The sequence below is a fragment of the Nannospalax galili genome, unplaced genomic scaffold (genome assembly GCF_000622305.1).
Source record: "Nannospalax galili isolate Female #2095 unplaced genomic scaffold, S.galili_v1.0 scaffold173, whole genome shotgun sequence".
NCBI lineage: Eukaryota > Metazoa > Chordata > Mammalia > Rodentia > Spalacidae > Nannospalax > Nannospalax galili.
Window position 1 is genome coordinate 2,698,513 of NW_008334442.1, and position 22,127 is coordinate 2,720,639.

Sequence of the window (22,127 nt, forward strand, 5' to 3'; positions counted from 1 at the left end):
ATCTAGAGTCGCTTCCTTAAAGAAGATCTACTCCTTTTTAAGACACACATTATTCTTTTTTTTAAGAAAAGTATTTTGCTATTTTTTTTGTGTATGAGTGTATGGTCTGCATGCATGTATGTGCACTTGGTCATGCAATGCCTGTGGAGGTTAGCAGAAGGCTTTGGATCCTCTGGAACTAGAGTAACAGAAGGTTGTTAGCCGACATGTGAGAACTGGGAATTAAACCTGGGTCTTTTGCAAGAGCAGTCAGAGCTCTTAATCACTGAATCATCTCTCCAACCCCAAGAGAGACATTATTCTTATCCAACCCTTCTTGGAAATTCTCAGCAGCCACCACTGATAGAGATCTGAGTCAGAAATGTATTTAGATCTGACTTGAGGAAATTCATTAAAATTTTTTTAAACAACACAATCATGAAAATAACCAATATAAAGTAGTCTAAGATTTTTTCTAGTTGCCCAAAGTGTGCATGCTCAATGCCTTATTATTCCCTTATTTGTTGATTTTTGCCTTTATTAAAATCAATTATTATAAATCATTATTTATCAAATGTGTGATGTCAGTACTTAATATTGAACCCCTATGTCCTCCTATCATCATGTTTGAAACATGAACCCTTTTCTACAGCATATATTACTTAATTGTCCAAAGCACCTATCTTAAAGATCTTTGAGCAGAGCAATAATCCATGTTATGACCCAAATTAGATTGTTTAAGAATGAAACAGCACTAATTTAACAAGGTCAAGAAGCACACCAGTGTATAATGCAACATGCACTGTGAAAGCCAAGGCATATAGTATCTCACCTACAGGAAACTGTGTATGTATGTGTGCGTCTGTGTGTGTATATGTTCCAGCATATGGAATTCTGGAGTTAATGCCAAATATCTTCCTTGATCACACTCTAATTATTTTATTTTATTTATTTTTTGTTTTTATTTTTAGTCTTTTTGAAACAGGTCTCCTTGTAACCACAACTGGCCTGGAACTCACTACGTAGACCAGGGTGGCCTTGATCTCACAAAGATCCACTTGCCTCCTCCTTCCAAGTGTCAAGATTAAAGGCATGAGTCACCACACTTGGTTTTTAATTCATTTTTTGAGGCAAGGTCTCTCACTTACCCTGGAGATTGCAAATTCACCTAGACTCATTGGCAGTAAGCCCCAGGGATCCTCCTGTCTCTACTTCCCAGCACTGGGATTACCAGTGTTCTAGGACACCATGCTTTTTCTGTGGGTGTTGAGGATCCAAACTCTGACCTACATGCTTGCATAGCAAGCACTTTATTAACTGAGTCATTTCTCCAGCTTCAGGCTTTTACTTTTGTTCTCTGCAAGCAGGAAACTTTATGTAATGTAAAAGTTTCTTCAGTAATTATTGGAATGCTCATTCTCCAGTGAGATGAGCTTCAGTTACCCTATTTTGCACACTGGCTAATAGTCTCCATTTGTTTCTTTCTCTCCACACCATAAATATTTTGTTTCTATGATTTATCAATTTATTTTTCTAAAATAATTTATTATTTTATTTTATGTATATGAATGTATTGCCTGTCTGTGTGTAGGTGCATCCATGTCATGCAATGCCCATGGAGATTAGAAGAGGGTGTTGGATCCCGTGGAACTGCAGATATGAACAATTGTTAGCTGCCATGTGGGTGCTGAGAATTGAACCCAGGTCCTCTGTAAGAGTAGCCAGGGCTCTTGGCTGTTAAGCCATCTCTCCAGACTAATTTATCAATTTCTTATCAATTAAATTTTAGATGTACTTGTGTTTGAAAGCTTCAGCAAGTTTTAATAAACATGTCTATGACATACTTTCCCCCCCGTAACATTCACCTTGGAAGAACTAGAGTGACAGGAGTGCTTCAAAGGATACTAAGTTTGCCATGACTTCGGGATACTGAAAATGTTTTCTTAACCTGAAAAATAATAGATATTCAAATCAGGAAATCAAGAAAATTCCACACTTCTTCCCCTGATTTATGCTCTCACCTAATGTCATTCTAAGTGTCCCCTAAACCACTGAAAATATTTGTCATGAAATGAAAGAAACTGCTGTATCAGATTTGCTCCCATTCTTAAGGAATCAAGAATATACTGCTGATGAAACTGTAAATTCTGGGATCAAATGCTTTAGGCAAATCTCTACTTTCATAATTGAATAGTCTCACCTTTGCCTAAATAAGTTGTTCAGAATGCATTCAGATAAATTACTTAGCGCAAACTAAATTGCTCACCCTTCTCTCTCCCTTTTCTCTCCTTGCTCACTTTTTCCTTCGAAAAGAATGTTTAAAAATAATAGAACTAGGGAGCTGGAGAGATGCCTCAGTGGTTAAGAGCACTGGCTGTTCTTGCAGAGGACCCGGATTCAAATCGCAGCACCCACATGGCAACTACAACTGTCCTTAAATTCAGTTCCAGGGGACCCGACACCCTCTTCAGATCTTTGTGGGCATTGTATACACAGGTGCACTTCCATGAGCTGATAGCTTATTGAATGTGTCAATAATAGAAATTAATTAAAAGATTGATGCACACATTAATGCATACGTAATATAATTATGTAACTTTGCAAATTTGTAAATATTTAATATTTATATGTAAAATAATTTTTGGCTCAGCCTTAATGTTGCAATCATTTTAAAACTGAAAAGAAAATGTTATTGAGTATTTCTTTAGGATTTATGAACTGATAAGCGATTCTAAGCAAGTATCTATTTTTTCTTATTCTAAGACATAGTTGTTTTATGCAATTTTATGTCAAACATAGTTTCTACAAATTTGAAAAATGTTGGTAAATAAAAAACTGTAGAGGAATCATGCACTTAGTAAAATGAGAAAAATTGATTGCATGTCAAAATATCACAATAGTGGATCCCAGGATATTTCAGTGGTAGAGGATTTGCCTAGCACACAGAAAGTTCTGTGATCAATTTCCAGTATACCCCACAGCACATACCCACAAATGAATGAAAGAAGAAAAGAAGGAAGGAGGGAGGAAGAACAGGAAAAAAGGAAGGAAGGAAGGAAAGAATGAACAAAGAGGGAAAGGACAGAGGAAAATAAGAAGGAAGAAAAGGATAGAAAGAAATCATAATGGTGTTTGAGGGAGAGACACAGGGTACATAAATACAGCTTAGGTGGCATAAAAAGTCAGAGGAAATTAATTAATAAAAACAACCTGAAAAAGACTCATACACTATCTGAATATCAGTGCATGTGTACACCTGAAAGCTGTTAACAAGGAACACAGTGCCAGGCAGGAGAAAACTCCCTTCGAGTTGTTGGTCAAAGTAGTCCAAGAGATTCTCAAAATAACACAGACTATTGCCATAGCCCTTGATTACTTCCCAGAGCATGAAGGTAAGACCCAACTGATGAAGACAAGACATACTTCAGACATAGGACTTGGAGCAGTGATGCTGAGACTGACCGGGAAGCCTACTCCCTGAAAACTAGTTCTCATAGTTCCCTTGGCAATCAATGGTTTAGCCCAGCCCTAAAGTCTAATAATCACAATGACTGGCATAGTAAACTATCTCTACTGGTGCAGTAGTGACACTGTTATCTAGGGAGTAATCGACAGCTATCTAATTATACTTAAAGCCCTCTCAATCAGAGGAAACTCATGGGTAGCACTGTAAATATATCCAAATACACATAGCTGGAAAGTTCATAAATTCTAGAGAAAACTCTGTCTCTCTCACATCTCCAGAAAATGATAGTTTTTATTGTATGCTAAATACGGATTATTATATTTACAGACAAATGTACCATACACCCACTAAACTAAGAAACTTCTTTTTTTAACAGATGGAGACTATTACAGAGTTCCACAACTGGTCTCACACTTAGAATATATGTCTGAGAGATTCCCAGTCCTAAGGGACACATTTACAGTAGAACCTGTACAAGTAAGGCTCATGGAACATAGTGGAACAGGGGGTAGAGAGAATACTAATACATCCCTCAACTCTCACCAACAAAGCCTCCTCATACAACAGAGTGCAATGCATACATAAGAACACAAGTGTTTAAATTTTAGAGAACAAGAGACTGGAGAGTGTGTATCTTTGAATAGGACTTTTATATTAAACCTCATCCACCTATGGCTCAGGGACCATTATGGAAAAGGGTACAGAAAGACTGTAAGAACCAGGGTTGTTGCATGAACATAAGGAAACAGAGGCTTTCAGGCCATTGGAAACTTGCTTATATGAACTTGCAGAAATGTTGACAGCATGCACAAGACCCATGCTGACTCAATCAGACAAAATCCCAGCATAGAACAGGAGAAATAGGCAGCAGGTCAAACTCTCGTCAAGGAACTATTGACAAATTATTAATGTGGGGTGAAGGAGTAGATTTTCTTTAAGAAATGACTTTAGATAAGCTGACTAGACTCCAATGAATGAACTTGCACCAAAGGAAATCTGGATAGAAATGCTTGAACAGATAAGACTTTACATAGATGACAGAATACCTGAAATCTAGTGTGGATTAGGGTTGGGGAGAGGGTAGGGAGGGAAGAAAAGAGTCTAAGTTTTATTAAGATGTATTATGAAATGCACAAAACTCAATAGAAATATTGGAAATTAAAAAAGAAAGTAACTGTGTAACTGTGTGGATAAAACAGTCTCTGCCATATCTTTTCTTGCGGTTTCACTTCCCTATGTTGTTAGGGTACATGTATAACTAAATTAATTATAGTACAGAAATGTGGTATGATTAGTGTGTTGCTTATATATTTAACCTTTCTTTTTCCCTTTGGTATCACATCCAGTCTGAGACTAACTTCTGTCCAGCGTCCTTACAATCTACTATTTTCATTCGGTTCCTTTTTGTATTCTCAGTTTCATTTGTCTTGAATTTTCTTTTCAGCTCTTCCTCCTTCCTCACACATCAAGTAAATTAGATTACAAAAATCTATTTGGGTTTATTTTACCATTTCTCCTCAACATCTTCCAAGATAAATAACAGCTAGGAAAGGAGTCCTCCCTGTGTGAAATGATAACTTACCAATTTCTTGGTAATACTTGTCCATTTATTTAACTGGGCACTCATTATATGTTTTAAATATTATATGATTAAAAATCTTTCTGGCCTGGTTCACAACAGTAATCCAAACTTAAATACAGTGCATTGGAACACAGATCAATGTTATTTATTTAATAAGTTAATCACTCGAGATTCAACCTGTTAAGTTGGATGCAGTGGTAGAGCATTTCTCTGACATGCCCCAGGCCATGGCTTCAATCCTAAGCACTGCAAAAAGAAAAAAAGAAAAAAAAAAGGATTCTTGACACCTGTTACAAAAACTTAACAATAGAAACGTACATATTTCCATCTTGTCAACTATGTTACCTCACACAATATGTTAAAAAACAAACAAACAAAAACTAGGTTTATTTAAATGAGGTATCTTAAAAATAAATTCATCATTTGATTTCAGATCTTCAATAATCAATTTTTGTTATTTTTCGCCTTTATAAAGATGTTTCCTTTCCCACCGTCATTCTAGCTATATTTCAAAGTAAAATATATTATTAGCAGGAGTGGGAAAATGACAGTAATCCGTTTTCATGAAATGTTGCAAATGTGATACTCCAGAAGATCTGGAAGCATAAAGGCAAACAAGGTTTCCTTTCTGTACTGGTAGACATTAGCAGAGAAGTTTACCTTTGGGAATTCTACACAAACAAACAAACAAAAAATAATGACCTTTCTAAAATTTCATTATTTTCCCAGCCAAGTGACTCAGAATTTGCATTCACATTCACAATCTGAGGCCCAAAACTTATTTTATGTGTCTCAAATGATGTTTAAACATTTAACTGCTGAATTGGCTAAACACTTTTATCTCTGAAATTTTGGCCCAATAGTTTGTAAGATGAGCATATTAATTTAATAAATGAGATTTATAAAGTAAATGTGAATCTGAGTACCTATTTTATTGTTTTCTTCTTTTTAAAATGTAAAAGAAATGGAAGAAATGAAAGGTCCTTTGAATAATTTTAATCTTAGAAGCATAAATTTACAATTGAGGAAAAGCTAAATTCAAAAACAGTAAATTTTAAAAATAAAAAAATTGAAAATACTTTTAAAAGAAATTTCATTTGGAAATATGGATGAAAAAATATTAATTTTAAATTTTTTCAGAAAGATTTATATGCTAAATACGTTAAAGGAAAAAGGTTGACTGGGGCTGGAGAGATGGCTCAGTGGTTAAGAGGACTGGCTGCTCTTGCAGGGGATCCGGATTCAGTTCCCAGCACCTATATGGCTACCAACCATCTGTAATTCCAGTTCCAGGGGATCCAATGTCCTCTTCTGACCACCACAGACACTGTACAATATGGGTGCAATTACATACTGCAGGCAATGCACTTGTACACATAAAATTAAAATAATAAAGTATTTTTAAAATCTATTTTATTAAGCAGGCTTTGGCTGACTTCCATTATATGAGCTTCTACAATCTTGCATTAATACATACTGCAGGATTCCTTCATTCTTTTACTTAGTCATGTAACTAAGAATGCTTAAGGTACATTACTAGTCAGTGAGTGATCGTCTTCACCAGAACTCTGTAGAAAACACTACAGACCTCAGAAGAGAAACTTAAACATTTATTTGCCATGTTCTAGGAAATTCGCTGGAAAACAAAGAGAAACGCGTGGTTTTATTTATTGCTAGAGTTAAGAAGGGCCCTAACCTACCTTCTTCTTCTTACATAAAGTAAGTTTAAGATAAGTCAGACTTGATTACTACCACGTAATTGATCTAGAATTTGCTTCCTGAAACCAAGCACCTTGTTTTCACTTCACTTTTCACAGCCTAAGGAATGAAATCAACCTAAAGTTTTCTTTAAGTCTTTTTCTCTTCCTCCTCCTCTTCCTGCTCTGTCTTCTTTCAACAGAGATTCAGTTTCTTAGCTAGTGTTAAAAGGAGGATAATTGAAAATTCAATATGTTCCAAACATCAGACTCATCATGTTCAGAGTATCTTTCAGAAAACTCTTCAGTAAACAATCTGAACATCTTAGTAACAGTTGCTGATGTTGGTTAATGAGAGTTTATTGCAAAAGGAAATTGATATTCAATTGATAAAGAGGTAGAGGCCAGTAGTGGGAGAGATAAGCAGCTTTGTTACTGGTTGTGTTCCTTAATTATTTCTTACCTTTCCTTTATCTTTTTGGAAAATAATTTGTTCTTTTACATTAGTGTATTTTACCTCTTTTCTTACAAAATGTGACATAGAAAACATTCATAATGAGTGACATATCAGCTTACATTTTTCCTACTAAAATTGTACTGCATATTTCTGCTTAAATAGTCTACTGGGTTTAAAGGTATATTTTAAGATTGCTCCTTTTTTTTTTAGCAAATTGTGGAATTTTAATAGATTATTGTTATATGGTGGGAATTGTAAAATAATTAGAATCAGGGTTCAAAACCTTTAAGAAGAAGCTGAAATATGTAATTTCCTCTCCAAAGGAAAGTATTCCAAGTTTTTTAAATCAAGGGGGAAAAATCCAAGGTCTAACTGCCATGTAAACTCATTTTAAATGTCATGTCTTATTAGACCTTAATAATCAGGATGCCTATTTCTCCCTTTGCATGAGCCATCACATTTGTCAGAATTTGATGATAATTCATTCCATCATTCCTAAGATATTTAAATGACAGGCAGTCTTAGCAAATGAATAAGGGAAAAGAAAAAGAAAAAGAAAAAAGCTGTCTGCAGTGTTATTCCTTATGTTAGAAATGTGTCTGAAGATTTAAGGATATTCCATATCATGGCATAGATGGTAACTAAAAAGTTCAACTCCACTATGATTGCTTGCTTCTTTTTAGAAAAGGACAACAAATTAACTGCCTCCAGTTCTTGACCTTTTGCCTTTCAAACCTTGGCTGGTCAAATCTTAGCTTGCCAGGTTCTATAGCCTCTCTCACAGAGGGTATGAAGCTCTGCCTCTCTGAACGGATAAGCTCCCCCTCTAGTGTTCACTGCTTATCAAGTTATTCCTCTAACAAATAAGACAGCAAGGCCTGGGTGTCCGTTAGTTCCCTATCGAAGGGCAAATCTTGGAGGGTCATTTTTAGGTATTTAATGGCACAAAGAGGAAAACTAAGCATAAATTCTACTTTTTAAAATTTGATCTCATTGAAAGCATCTCAACTGCTTGGCTTTGGAGCTCAAGATATGCCACTTGTGCAGACTTGCAGGCTCTGAGCACACAGGACTAACTTGGGAGACACAGACCAAGTTAAAGGAGTCCTTTTGACTTTGTAACCTGAATAAATGATTATTCACTGGCAGTTGACACCTATGAGATTTATATTTGTACTTCAGTTACCAATATAGGAGCATAAAAAGGGAGGAGGTGCTCTCAAGTCCCAGTGTTGAGATTTTCTTCCACATTTTGAGAATGATCTGTGAAAGGATATTGTCCTACCCATTTCTTGTTACAGAAGCCTGGGTCATCACCATATGTCATAGACAACTAACCCCTCAAAAGTGCAGGAGTTGTGATAGTTTTGAAGTTTGATGGCCAAAGGTTAAAATTTCAACAGCTTTATTGAATTCAGTGTTGAAGCTTTAATCCAGAATTTATTATGCATTGGAAAATAAGAGAAAGAAAAAACAGAGAGAGAGTAATAGGATGAAAATTAAATAAAAGCCAGAAATAATTCTGATGCTAAATTATATGGTTGGTCACCAAAATAAAATATAAAAGCTGCATTTATTTGTTTGTAATTATTATATACATGATTGCAAATTTAAAAAAAGAAAAAATATACAACAATTCTTTAGACAAAGCAAGGATCTCACTATTGTTTCAAAAGATATCTATGTATGTATGTATGTATCATCTATCTATCATCTATCTATCTATCTATCTATATGTCTATCTATCTATCTATCTATCTATCTATCTATGTATCTATCTATCTATCTATCTATCTCTCTTGAAAGGTAATTAGACTTATTTTAAATTCAAATAGGATGCTCACATTTCATTAACACTGGCCTTAATTTAATTTTGGAAAATAAAGGTAGCTATCAAGTAACGCTTTCCTTAATATTAGTGATCCCCAAAACCCTAAAGACTAATTTTATTCTCCCATTTTAAGTTAACATATTCTTTTATGATGATATAAGTATTTTATTAATGTGAAAAATAAGGATTAGCATCAAAAAGAAAGAAAAATGTACTTTTAAAGTGTAGAGTTTTCAGTTCTTTGAGAGCTACAATGATCAGTAAGCATATACCAAGTTCCTAAAAATTATATAAAAATTGGTTTTGTGAGACTCCTCCTTGCATTCTTGGAAAATCTCACCTTTTGCCATTGTAACTTTCCTTTTCATCATTTAAAACTAAATGCTCAATACAATAGAGGAAGAATAATTCCTTCAAGCCATACAATGTTAAAATACTCTAAACTTTTCTGTTTCCAATATTCTTGGTTCTGTGTCTTGTTAAATTTCATTTTAGTGATCTCTTTTAATGTTCACATAGGGTCATGAACTTACAGGACCATCTTTAAAGGACCTTCTGAAGTTTAACAAAGGTAGTCTGTGGGTCCATTTGGGTTTGAGCTTCATAGATGGCACTAAAGACACATTGATGGTCATTTTCAATGGGCAGAAGCTGTTTTTCAATTCTTTTCTGTTCTGGCCTGAGAAAACATACACTTCTCTCTGAGCAGGTGTTGACAAGCACATCTTCTGAAGACTTGAAACATGCAGGGATACATTATGAGACAGGGTGTGAATTGGAGGGTGACACTATTATGTACACCAACTTGTTGTGCTTTCTATTCTTCAATGATTCCCTAAACCACAGACTCAGACAAAGTCAAAGCCATTAGCCAAATTACAAAATAAGTTAAATTCTATTTATAATGAGAAAATGGAATTTTATGAAAATTCCATAGTTCAAGCTTCTAATGCCACCAATCCTAGCACTTGGAAAGCTGACACAAGATAATTGTCATGAATTCAAGGCCAGCCATGTCTATATAATGAGATTCTGTTTCAAAAAGCCAAACAGAACAATTTTTTGGCCCAAACTTCTACTACAAAGAAAAAAATCAAGAGTTCTATCAACCTGAATAAGTAAATTTGTGAATGATCATGCTCCATTGCAAAGCACAGATAAACAGACTTCTGTCAATCATTGTAGTTAGAGCAAACAACGAAAACTAAGCATCACTAAAATATAAGCTAAGGTAAGCTTAACTCCACAGAAGCTTTTAGACCTTTTTAATTTGGAGTAATATATAATAGGATTAGAAAATGAAAGAACCATACAGGACCTAAAAGATTATCTCATTTTCTTTTCTAAGCTGACAAGCATTTGGTATAGGAGAACTTGAAAAAAAATTATTTGCTTAACCTCATGTGGTAACAAATTATGGATCATGGCATTGCATGGTGGTCTTTCATTTTCAATGGCAATACTGTTAAACCAAGTGAGATTTGTTTGTGTTCTTCCTTCTCTGAAGGTAATTCGGGATGTTTCTGTAGAGACAGAGAGAAGCAAACATTTTGGGGAAGTGTAGAGTAAATATGAGCTCTTCAAGGAGGTGGCAATGCACTGGGCATGATTGTACACTCTCACATTCCCAGCAGTGAGGCTGAGGCTGAGGCAAGGGAGGTTTAGGGCAACCCGGGCACTATAATGAATTTCAGGCCACACTGATGTCTCAGAACACAAAAACAAACGAACAAAAGAACAAATAAACAATATAACGCAATGCAAAGCAAGCAAGCAAACAAAGACCTAATAAATACAACAGAGAGGTTATTTAAATGTCTGATGGGGGACAGAAAGTATACTTGTTACCTTCTTAAAGCTCCAAGCCTTTACCTTCACAATCTCATAACTAGTAAGGCGTAATTATTTTTTTAATTGTTTATTTAATAACCATATAATTAGAAGAAGCATTTCATTGCAACAGCATTGACATATTCAATAACAATTTCCAGAGCTAAGATGCACCTCTTTCAAAATTGGCTGTAAATTTTTAGGTTTAGAGTTGAATTAATACAGTTATACAATATTGTACTCAGTATAAACCCTATAAGGCATAAAATTAAGTGAGGTTTTAAACTTTAAAAAATATCTCCATTTCCTCATTAAAATACAGTTTCATACAGAAAAATTCATTTTTAATACAAGTGACACTAAGATGCACATGCGTTTCTCATCTCTATATATCTTATTATTACTAGTCACAGTCAGTTCCTTTTTGAGCTCCTTGGCATCTGAGCATGGATATAAAGTCATCAGGTAGATTTCAAAGGTAATGTTTTTCACATGTACTAATTATTAAGGAGCAAATTTTTATGCTTTGAAGAATTATTATTTTTTATTTTTATTTTTATTGAGACTGGAAACTAAATTTCAAAGTGACAGTTGAATACGGGTGATTTACATCTTTGGGAAAAGAATATCAAGCAAACTTCTCACTAGGCAGAGATTATAATAAAATTCATAAAGACAGATTCTATTATTTATGATAAAAATCTGCTGAGTGGGATATTTTGGTTATTTTTGTTTGTTCTATTTTTGTGGTGTGGGGACTAAACTCAGGGCTTCATACATGCTAAGCAAATACTCTATCAGTGTGCAATATCCATACATGCCTGCTTGTTTTCAAATACATCTATCCATTCATTGACTTGGCTAGTCAACAATAAGTTTAGTGAACATAGGGTAAGAATAAATTCTTTACCAGACTTTATAACAAAAACAGAAAACTGAAGACCAAGAAACATCACTGTCTTCTCTGATACTACTAACATTCTACATGGACAGAATAAATAAGGCCATATTTCACCTTTGTTAATTGACAAAGTGCTTATGACTCTCCAAAATGCATACACTGATACTAAATCTATGATATGATATAAGCATAGTTGTAGCTGAAGCTTTGGTGATATTATAAGGTTGTAAGATTAAAACTTTCCTAAATGGGTTAATGTCCTTAAAAGAAGATAAAGGACCCAGGAGCCCACTCAAAGAGTTGGCTCTCTGCTATAGAAAAGATGACCTTCAGGAGAACCAGATCCTGCTGGCCCAGAGCTCACACTTCTAAGCTCCCAAATATTAGGAGTAACTTCTGTTTAAACCAATCACTCCATGGTGTTTTGCAGGCTGAACTGAGACAATCTTCCTAATGTAAGAAATATTAAATATCAGTCTTTTCTGTCAAACATTATAAACCTTTAGTTTATGGCAAAGAATTCAAATCTTTCAATCTCGCTCAACCCAGTAAAACTTTTGTTTATGTAAAAGTCCTGCCTGTTTCCCAGAACCTCATAGCCTGGGGTAGCCGAGTCCTTTACCCTCAGTCTAACACCTTCCTTTTTCCTTCATTTCTTTTATTCCAATTCCTTTAAAACTAGCCAACCTCAAAAGATTGTAAGGTTGGACACCACCCAATGGGAAAAAGACACAATGTTCTTGTGTTAGGGATAAAAATTTATTAACTTTTCAGGCTGGGTGTCTTTGCTCAGTCTGAGCTCTGCAATGTGTCTTTTTGCGAAAATTAAAGATGCTTTGCCGAGGTACTTTTACTTTGTCTGATGTGCTTTGTGCTGTATCAATGGGGCCCTTGGACCCCAGATTTTATTTTTATTTATTTATTTTTTATTTTATTGTATTTTTAATGTGTATGCGTGTATTGTCTACATGTAGGTAAGTGCACCCTTGTCATACAATGCCCACAGAGGACAGAAGAGGCTGTCAGATCCCCTGGAACTGGAATTACCGAAAATTGTTAGCTGCCATGTGGGTGCTGGGATTTAAACCCGGGTCTTATGTAAGAACACTCAATGTTCTTAACCGCTAAGCCATCTCTCCAGTCCCTCAGATTTTATTTTTAACATTAAAACATTGAAAAAATTATTTTTAAAACCCAGAAAATATTAATACTTTTGTTTTTCCCATCTGGAAATTAGGTAAAATAGCATTTTTTAATATTCTTAAAATCTAAAGCAAGGATTGATCTCCTTTTATCTCAAACTTTTCTATTTTCATCAAATAAGTTCTATCATGTTCCCAGTGATATTTTTGTGCTTTAATTAATAACAACATTGGATATATGCATAGAAAAAACTATATATATATACACATATATGTAATTGCTACATCCTTGCAAGATTATGCTTATTTCATTCTAAACTTTTTAGAGAACATGTACTTCTACCCAAATTTTAAGTCAACCCCCATCTAATGTTATTGAGAAGGACATTGTCAAAGAACAGAATGAAGAAAACAGGGAGAAATCAGTCACTACTAAAAAACGATTTTTTTTTCATGCATTTTTTGAATGTCCTTAAGATGTTTGGCACTAGTGACAAAATTTTGCATGCATTAGTGTGAAAACACAAATCCTGCTTTATATAGCTTAAATACTAGTGGGCATCAATTGGAAAGAATTAGGAAAACAAATAAGTTTATGAAGAAAAGAGGTTTAAAAAATGTCCATGAGGAGATGGTACTGGGTCTGTGACAGAAGAAGGAAAAATTAATATAAAAATAGAAAAAGTGAAGGAGGAATATTAGATTTCTTTTGACAGAGATTTTGGTGTTGATGTTAAAAGCAGTTTTAAAAGGAAATTCTGAATTTAGTCAAAAGAAAATGATCATAAGAAGTGTGACGACACGGTCTAGAGTTTTAAGCCAGGAAGGACATACAAGAATTAAATAAGCAATAAATGTATCATTTGCATCTACACTTAAAGCTCAGTAGGATGTTCTTTAAGAACAAAGATTATATGCAATAAAAATGACTCAAATTATTCCCAATAAACCTTACCTAGTCGGATCTACTGGTGTACCTGTTAAGCTACTGTGTGCGTACTGGACTTGACCATTTTGAGCATTCTGCATGACTTTTATTTACTTTGTAAGACTTCAATTCATTAATAGTCTCCATTTGGAGACCTGCTTAGATACCTTTGCTCTCCCTGCTGCAGTTTCTATTTGAGGTTAATTTTATGATGTATTTAGTTATTAGCCTTTCCCATACTCTTCTTCAACTACAGATTTGCTTATCCCTTTGGCCAGAAAATATTCAACAAAGGATGATGCTGCCAGGTGTCATGGCCCATGCCTTTTAATCCCAGCACTCAGGAGGCAGAGGCAGGAGGATCTCTGTGAAGTTGAGATCAACCTGGTCTACATAGTGAATTCCAGCCTAACTGGGGTTAATGAGAGACCCTGTCTCAAAAAGACACACACACACACAAAAACAAAACAAAACAAAACAAAACAAAACAAAAAACCCAACCAACCAACCAAACATGCAACCAAAACAATGATGTCATTGTACTCTGTTCTGAATCAGCATCTCGGTTTTCAATGTCTAGTACATATAAGACACCCAACAGAAAACTGTTTCATTAATGAAGTATTTCATAAAAATTATAATAAAAGAAAAATATGGTTTTCTAATTTTCTTTGAACAGTTTGCTCACTATTGTACAATGATAATCACATAATGAGGTAAAATGACACATTCCAAGTTAGGCCCATAAATGGGAATAAGACATGATACCAATTCAAATCATAAAATTGCAAAGCAGCTGTTCTCTAGAAATTCAAAAATCATCTTTTTACAAAACTTCTCTCCAGTAACTCAGGCATGTGATCACATTATAATTTCAATGTGAAATTCACGTGATTTGTTCAGCATTTGAGGAACCTTCTGATAGCACATTAATAGTCCTACTTTCTACTCTTTATGAAGTTTACATATTAGTCTAAGGTGATAAATAAATGAATATATGTGGAATATGTGTAATGGACAAAAACACAATGATATGGAAGCTAGAGATTACCAGCATGTATCAGTACTTGAAGCCTAGGTTGTACCATGGTGGTTCTGCCTTTGCTCGGCATGTCCAGTTATTCTCTTTAACTCTTTCTAGAGCCTGTCTCAAGACAGTTTGATTGAAGTTCAAGTATTTCTTTAAAAGTACATTGATCCTTATTACACTTTAACTTCTTGTGTATTGTGTTATATCTATCTAGACATATTCAGTCCAACATGATGTGTGGCAAATAAAATTTGAGAGGTGGAGAACAGATAAAGTGATCCAATCACATAAAATACTTAGAGGACACAGTAGGAATAATGAAGACATTAGAAAAGCAGGGAAAAGAGCTCTATAAAAATCGTTAAGTAAAACAAAGCAAAGATATAAGACATGTGGGGAGCTTGTTGTCAAATAAACTGAACAATACTTAAAATAATGCATTACGTATTAATCTGGCATAGTAGAAAAGGTGAAGAATTACTTGAAAATTGCTCATTCTATTTGTAGGAAGTTCCATAGAATGGAAATATGGTCAGTGGGAATAAGAATTAAAAGAAAGATTATGTAGGCACAACAGTTTGATGAACTGGATCTTAGAAGGACATTTAGATAAGCTTCTTAACTTTACCGATGAAACCCGATGGAAGAAACTATGGAGAACAGAATGCCTCACCGGAAAGATGATATGTACAGTGTTGTCACAGTATCTATTCTAGCATAGTCTCAGCTCCCCACTGCCAATCCTCATTACTCCCAGTATTAACCTTGGGATTCAGAACAAGATAAATATTTATTTTAGGAACATGCATTTCAGTAGCTTTCTCACCATTAAGAAAATCAGTCCTCTGGTCAAGTCTGTCAATTCAGCTTCTACTGAATGTTCCCACCTACTTCTGAATTGATTATTTCTTTCTTACCTCATATGAATGTGAATATCATGACCATGGAAGCCACCTTTCACATATTCTGAAACTCTTTGTTTATGAGAACCTGATTTAATAGATCCATTATAAATGCTTTATGGGTGCTTTTCATCTTAATTCACTGAGTGACTGAGTGATAACTGACTATATGGAAGATTGCATGCCATGTGCAAAATGTGAAAACGAAACAGAGGAAATCAGAATATCAGATAAAGTTTAGCTAAATTTGGGGAAATTTCATCTCTCAAACTTCCGAGGAATGAAAACAATTGCCAATTCAATCTTAATTCCAAATAAAGTCCAAATTATTGTGTGCAAGGCATGTACCAACCCATTTTACTTGTATTAAGTTGATTCCCACAGCAATCCCCCAAGACAGATATTATCCATGATGAGAAAAAAAAGCAATTGAGCCTAAGGGAAATTAAAAAAATTGCCCAAAGTGACAGTGACAGCATATAAAGAGAGGAGCGAGGCTGTAGTGCAGCCTTGGTTGAATGCACATCCATTGCCCTTTCTATTCCACAATTCTCTCTTCTATTGAAAAAAAAATTGGAGAAGTGTTGTTTGGAAACCTGGGCAGATGTGATATTAACCTAGACTTTATAACAACTATGAAAGGAACACTGAATGTAATTTAACTTGTGTTATAGACTTTAGGGAAACATTTTTAAAATGTCGAGGGGAAATGAGATTTGATTCCATGGGCACTCATTTTAGAATAGCTATAGTGTCAGAAAAGACTCACAAACATGAAATTAATAAAACTATCTAACTTCCTTTTGGTAAAGACAGTGCTTTGTCACTTTCCAGATAACTGTGATCTTGGGCTCATGACTTCTGAGCACCTCATTTTCCTAATTTTTATAATGTTGATAGTGGAAATATTTTTCTCCTATGTCAACTGAAGGATAGTACGAAATATAATTATAAAGAATATATTTAGTAGTTGTTTCACAGTATTCATGCAGTAAATGAAAGCTATGACACAGACAAAGAAGAGAATGCAAGCGTCTAAATGGTTCCATCAGAAAAGATACAGGCTCAAACAACTAGTGGCAGAGGAAAAAAAAAAAAAAAAAAAAAAAAAAAAAAAAAAAAAAAACAAAGAAGACTGGGAGCAAGGTCAATTGAACGGACTAAACCTTAAAGTCTGCTCTCTTTGAGAAGAGGGTTGAAGTAGGATTTTCAAAACTTCCTGAGCATATAGACCTATAAAAGTACAATTTGGTTTGATCTGAATGGCTAGTACGTTATGACCTGTGTGTAGCCATAGGCTTAGCAGAGAATCAAAATACCGAAATGAATGTGAACGTGAAGTCTGAGGAAAGCAGGCTAAAACTAATGGAACTAAGTATAATAAATAAGCTAGGACTGGTGGTGTAGACCTGCAATCCTACTTACTTGGGTTCATAAGTTTAAGATCTGCCTGGTCTATAGAATGAGTTCAAGGTCAACCTGAGCAACTTAGTGAGAGCCTATCTCAAAACAAAACAATAAAAAGAGGAATGAGACTATAGCTCAATGATAGAGTGGTTGTCAGCATGCATGTGGGTCTCGGTTCCATCTCCAGTTCTGAAATCAATAATCAATGAAATCAATAATCAATCAAAATGCAGACCTATGCTTTATACACAAAAACAATGAAATATGGGAAAAAAATCAGCATTGTACAAATCTATTAATTATCTTAATTTTTTTAAATTTCCTCTATGTTTTTATCGCTAACATTGTACTTTGTATTTCTTTATCTATTTGTCTACAAGGCCCTCTCATCCTTACTAGAATGTTTGTTCATAGACAATAGGCAGCCCATGGGTCTTGTTCCATATGCAATGCCCATAGTACATTTAGAACAGTGACAGTGATAATGCAGGAACTCCATAGTTCCTGGATATTTCTCAACAAACACCTTGATTTAAACAAATATATCTCCATCTTATTTTGGGGCACACTGAGTCTTCATGGCTGAAGCTCTGACAACTGAGGAAGTGGGTGGCCTGATTCCTGACACAGTGCAGCTTTTCATAAATGCTAATTTTACTCTCTTGGCCGATACTGCTATATAGGGAATAAATCTGACACATTGTGCAGGTGTTTCTTGGTATGGAATGACAGAGGGGCAGTCTTCAAATACTGTCTATGCCTCAGTAGATTGTCTAATCTTTTATATATTTATCATTTACAGAAACTTCTGAATGACTGCTACAATGAAAGTTCATTATTTGCTACTACTTTCTTTAGTAAAATATTAATAACATGTCAAATAAATTTAATTCTTTTAGATCCAATAAGCACTAATGTTTTATATTATATTAAGACCATATACTCTTCTCAAAGATTATATGACCTAGCTAAGTGGACTTATATTAACTTGCCATATTACATGAAATGTTAATAAATATAACATTGTTTATACAAGAATGGTAACTGTGAGTCACTAGTATTTTCACACATATATTTTGAAACAAACCTTACCTTGAAGTCCCGAAGACATCAATTTTAATACTAATTGTGTGCTTCAGTTCCTTGTGGTCAGACAAAATCACTGCGGAGCAGCAGAACAAATCATCAAAAGTTATTTTGCTGCACTTTTTTCAACTTCAAGTCCAAATGAAAACAATTATATTTGAAACATGCATTTAAGAAATGGCAGAATCATAAGGTCAAATTATCTTTAAAATAGAATTAAATGACAATTGAAATCTCTTATGAAAGACATTTGGCTTAGGAAAATTGTTTTCTCTTACTTGAGACTCAGCATTTATACATTTGCTGCTTTAAAATTACTTTTAAAGATTATCTGGTTATTATAATGGAATTGTTGTGCAAATATGGCTTAATACATAAAATGAGAGCTATTATAGTGTCCTTTGTGGTTCCATCAGGATCCATAAAGACTTCATAGCCTCCTCACAGGTCTCTGCAGTCTGCCCTCTGGTGCCCCAGGCCTGTGCTGCCACAGTCATATTCCCAGCACATCAGCCTGAAATAAAAAGCAAATCTGACCTCCAAAGGAGACGATACATGTGGCCTAAATTCAATTTCAAAGAATCAAATACTACCGAAGCCTGATTTTTGAAAGCTTTTCTTACCATTAAACAACAACTATTACAAACTATCTTTAAAATGTCAGTTGAGCATAGTTCTAATTATGAGAAGTCATGATGTGCAGGAAACATGATTAGTATACTGCAGTTGTCTTGCAGGGATTATAAATTGATGTTAGAGTTTCTTGAAGATAAGAACTTCGCCTGGAAAGTGATCTAACAAAAGTATACTTAGTCATGAAAGCAGTCTTTATTATTTCACATTTTTCTGTTTAGGAAAAAACAAAGTATTACCAAGGGTTCTATTTATTTTGTATTTTATTTATATTAAAAACTTAAGCTGAAATTCAAATAACTACATTTGCTTACCTTATGCTTTATGGAAAGTTTCTTCTTTTAAGCTTGGTTGCCCAAATCACAACAAACAAATTTGTTTTAGGGAAAAGCATATCTTGAAACTCCGAATTGTGAGTTAATATTTATAAGCTACACAATGAGAATCTATTTCTTTAATTTAAAGAAATGATCACACTTTATCAAGGACATTCTGCTATTCCAAACTGATATTTAAAATAGGCTTGACTTGCAGTCTTATTTTAATCTAAAAGAAATTAATCAGGATACCTAACCTAATTGTAAACTATTTAAATAATTACTGAAAGATTAAACATTAAGGATTAAAAATATTACCTTCAGTACTAGGTGAATATAAAATAGGCTAACATTTTAGTAGTGTTAATGGTTTATAGTAAATGCCCTTGCCCATATACAGTATTATTTGTATGAATGGCATCTTATAAAAATTAATTATTTTTGTTTGTTTATCACAGGAATATTTGGAATTCATTTAAAAATATTGCCTTGGAGAACTCACAAATCTTAAACATTTTTCATTAAAGTATGAATTCATTTGTTCAAGAGAAACTAGAATTACAGCTGATTTAATGATGAGCTATTTTGAATTGCTTGCACAATAGCACAGGTCTTTGATGATATCAATCTCAGAACTAAGTCCTTCTAAGCAGAAAAGGTAGCATTTATAGAAGCAAGTCAGGTTACAAATACTGAGCAATTAGACAAGAATTTGCCAAGGCATGAACTGAGTGCAAATATAGTTTTAGTATTAATTTCTGCTGTATATTTATAACAAAAAAATTGAATTTCTGTGTAAATCTCTTTCGTTTCATATAGATATGCAAAATAAAGCTATGCTAGTCATTTTGGAATTGTGAAGAAGAAAGAGGTAATAGGAGGTAATAAACTGTTATGTTCAACTCTACTGCTCCAATTCATTTCAAAGAGAATCAGTCAATAAAAAGTTCCTGCTTCAGCAAAGGCGCTAGAAGAAACAAAAGGACTTAATGAAATGATCTGTTTACAAAATGCTAAGTGAGGGTTCCATGAGAAAACAGATTAAGTCCAATTTTGGCATCCTAATGTAATTTAGGAAGCCTCACATGCTTCAAGCTCACAGTATTTGTTTGTCTTTTTTTTTTTCACTCCCCTGTAAAAGGACAAGACGTTTGTTTTTCTTTACCTTTTCCAACGTTTTTAATGCTCTTTAACTTTCTCTTTTCAACTTGGCTACAGTATTTCTAACTAACCCAGAAGAGATAAATCAACGCCTGAACTGTAACCTTACACTTATATACTTGTTAAATGACTTTTTTACAGTCTGTTATTGCTAGAAATTGGATTGCTTTTAAACTAATGCTGTCTGGCAGGCAAAAGTGAGTGGAACCGCAAAGCCTGGAGGAACACTAATTACTTGTTTTAATTAGCACCAACTTTCACTAGAGTATAATCTCCCTACAGGCCACTTTTCTGTAGGTGTGGAAAAAAATCATGTAGGAGCAAACTGATAATCTCTTACTTGCCCTTAAATGAGAGCAGAACTCTGTTTCTAGTGTAGACACAGCATTGGGAACAAGCCTCTAAACCCTCAGGGAATGGGCCTACTAGGCTTGGCTACCAGATTCAAAGATCTTTAGCAATCAGTTGCACAATAGAGCCCCTTATTTTATGCTGCTACATCATAAAAGTGGTCCCTTTGTTACATTTCCATCCTTAAAGAGGTCTTAATCCTTTTCTTTTCAGCCAGTCTATGGCAAATTCCACCGGGACATCCCATTCGCCACAAGGGCTGAAATGACCCACTCCGAAAGCAGCATGTGAAGCTTTGAGGCTTTTTCCCCCTGCCACTCTCCAGAGAACTTTAAATCGTACTTTTCATTCCCTTCACCATAGGGGGAACCCCCTTAATGATGACAGAGAAAGAAAAATTCCATCACACTGTCTTATGATACCATTTGGCTGTCAGGCAGGCTTTTCCGTGGTCAGAAAATCAAACATGGCTTCCAGCAGGTGGATGTTGCTGAAGGTCACAGGCAGCAAAATGCAGAGGTTACACACGCAGGAAACTCATGTTCCCACAGCAAATTAAGTCATCTGTGAAGCCTTCTCATTTCTCAGCGATTAAATTTCATTGAAAGTATTTGAAATTTTGGAGGAGGAACATTGTCCTTATTAAAAGCAGGTACAGGAAAGAGCACACGATTAATGGAAATGGGTGAATTTTACAAACGTGTTTATAAAATTCTTTTACTGATTAAGAACATAAAATCTTGACCAGTTAAATGCTTTTAAAGACACAAGCTTAAACAACACCTTAACATGAGCACATGTCTAAAGTAAACGTGGAGAATGAAAAATAGCAATATTTTCTTTAGTGCAAGAAAAGTATTCTAAATTTTATGTAAAAAGCACTGAAAAAAAAAACTCGTAATACTACAGTAAGGTGATGCTATCATAAATCTTGATTATTTGGTTACTATGATATCTATAGAACTTGTACTAGAATTTTCATTAAAAATTGAAATCAACAAAATAATTTTTGTGAAATTAAAAATAAATATGGAATTATATAATGATAATTTTCATAAGATTCAATGTTCTGTAGTTGAAGTTAAATTAACAGAAAAGCATTTCCTCATAGGTTGTTAATATTTAAATTACTTTAAAATTTTAAATATTTTACATTTGTGTCATACTTCCTGCTCACATGGTGTGAGTGAATAAAATCTGTTCTGTTTACAGAAATTACTAAAACAAAGTCAGTGTCAATCTTCCCAAGTTTTGACATCCTGAAGTGTAAATTCCGGTACCATTACAACTATTTATTTGACTTCATAATTTTTTAATTATAAACCCTATTGAAGTGTTTGTATTTTCCTATGAATTTGAAAGCCCTCATCCTTTTCCTTGAAAAGCTGCCATATATCTTTGCAAAATAATATACATAAATAATTTTC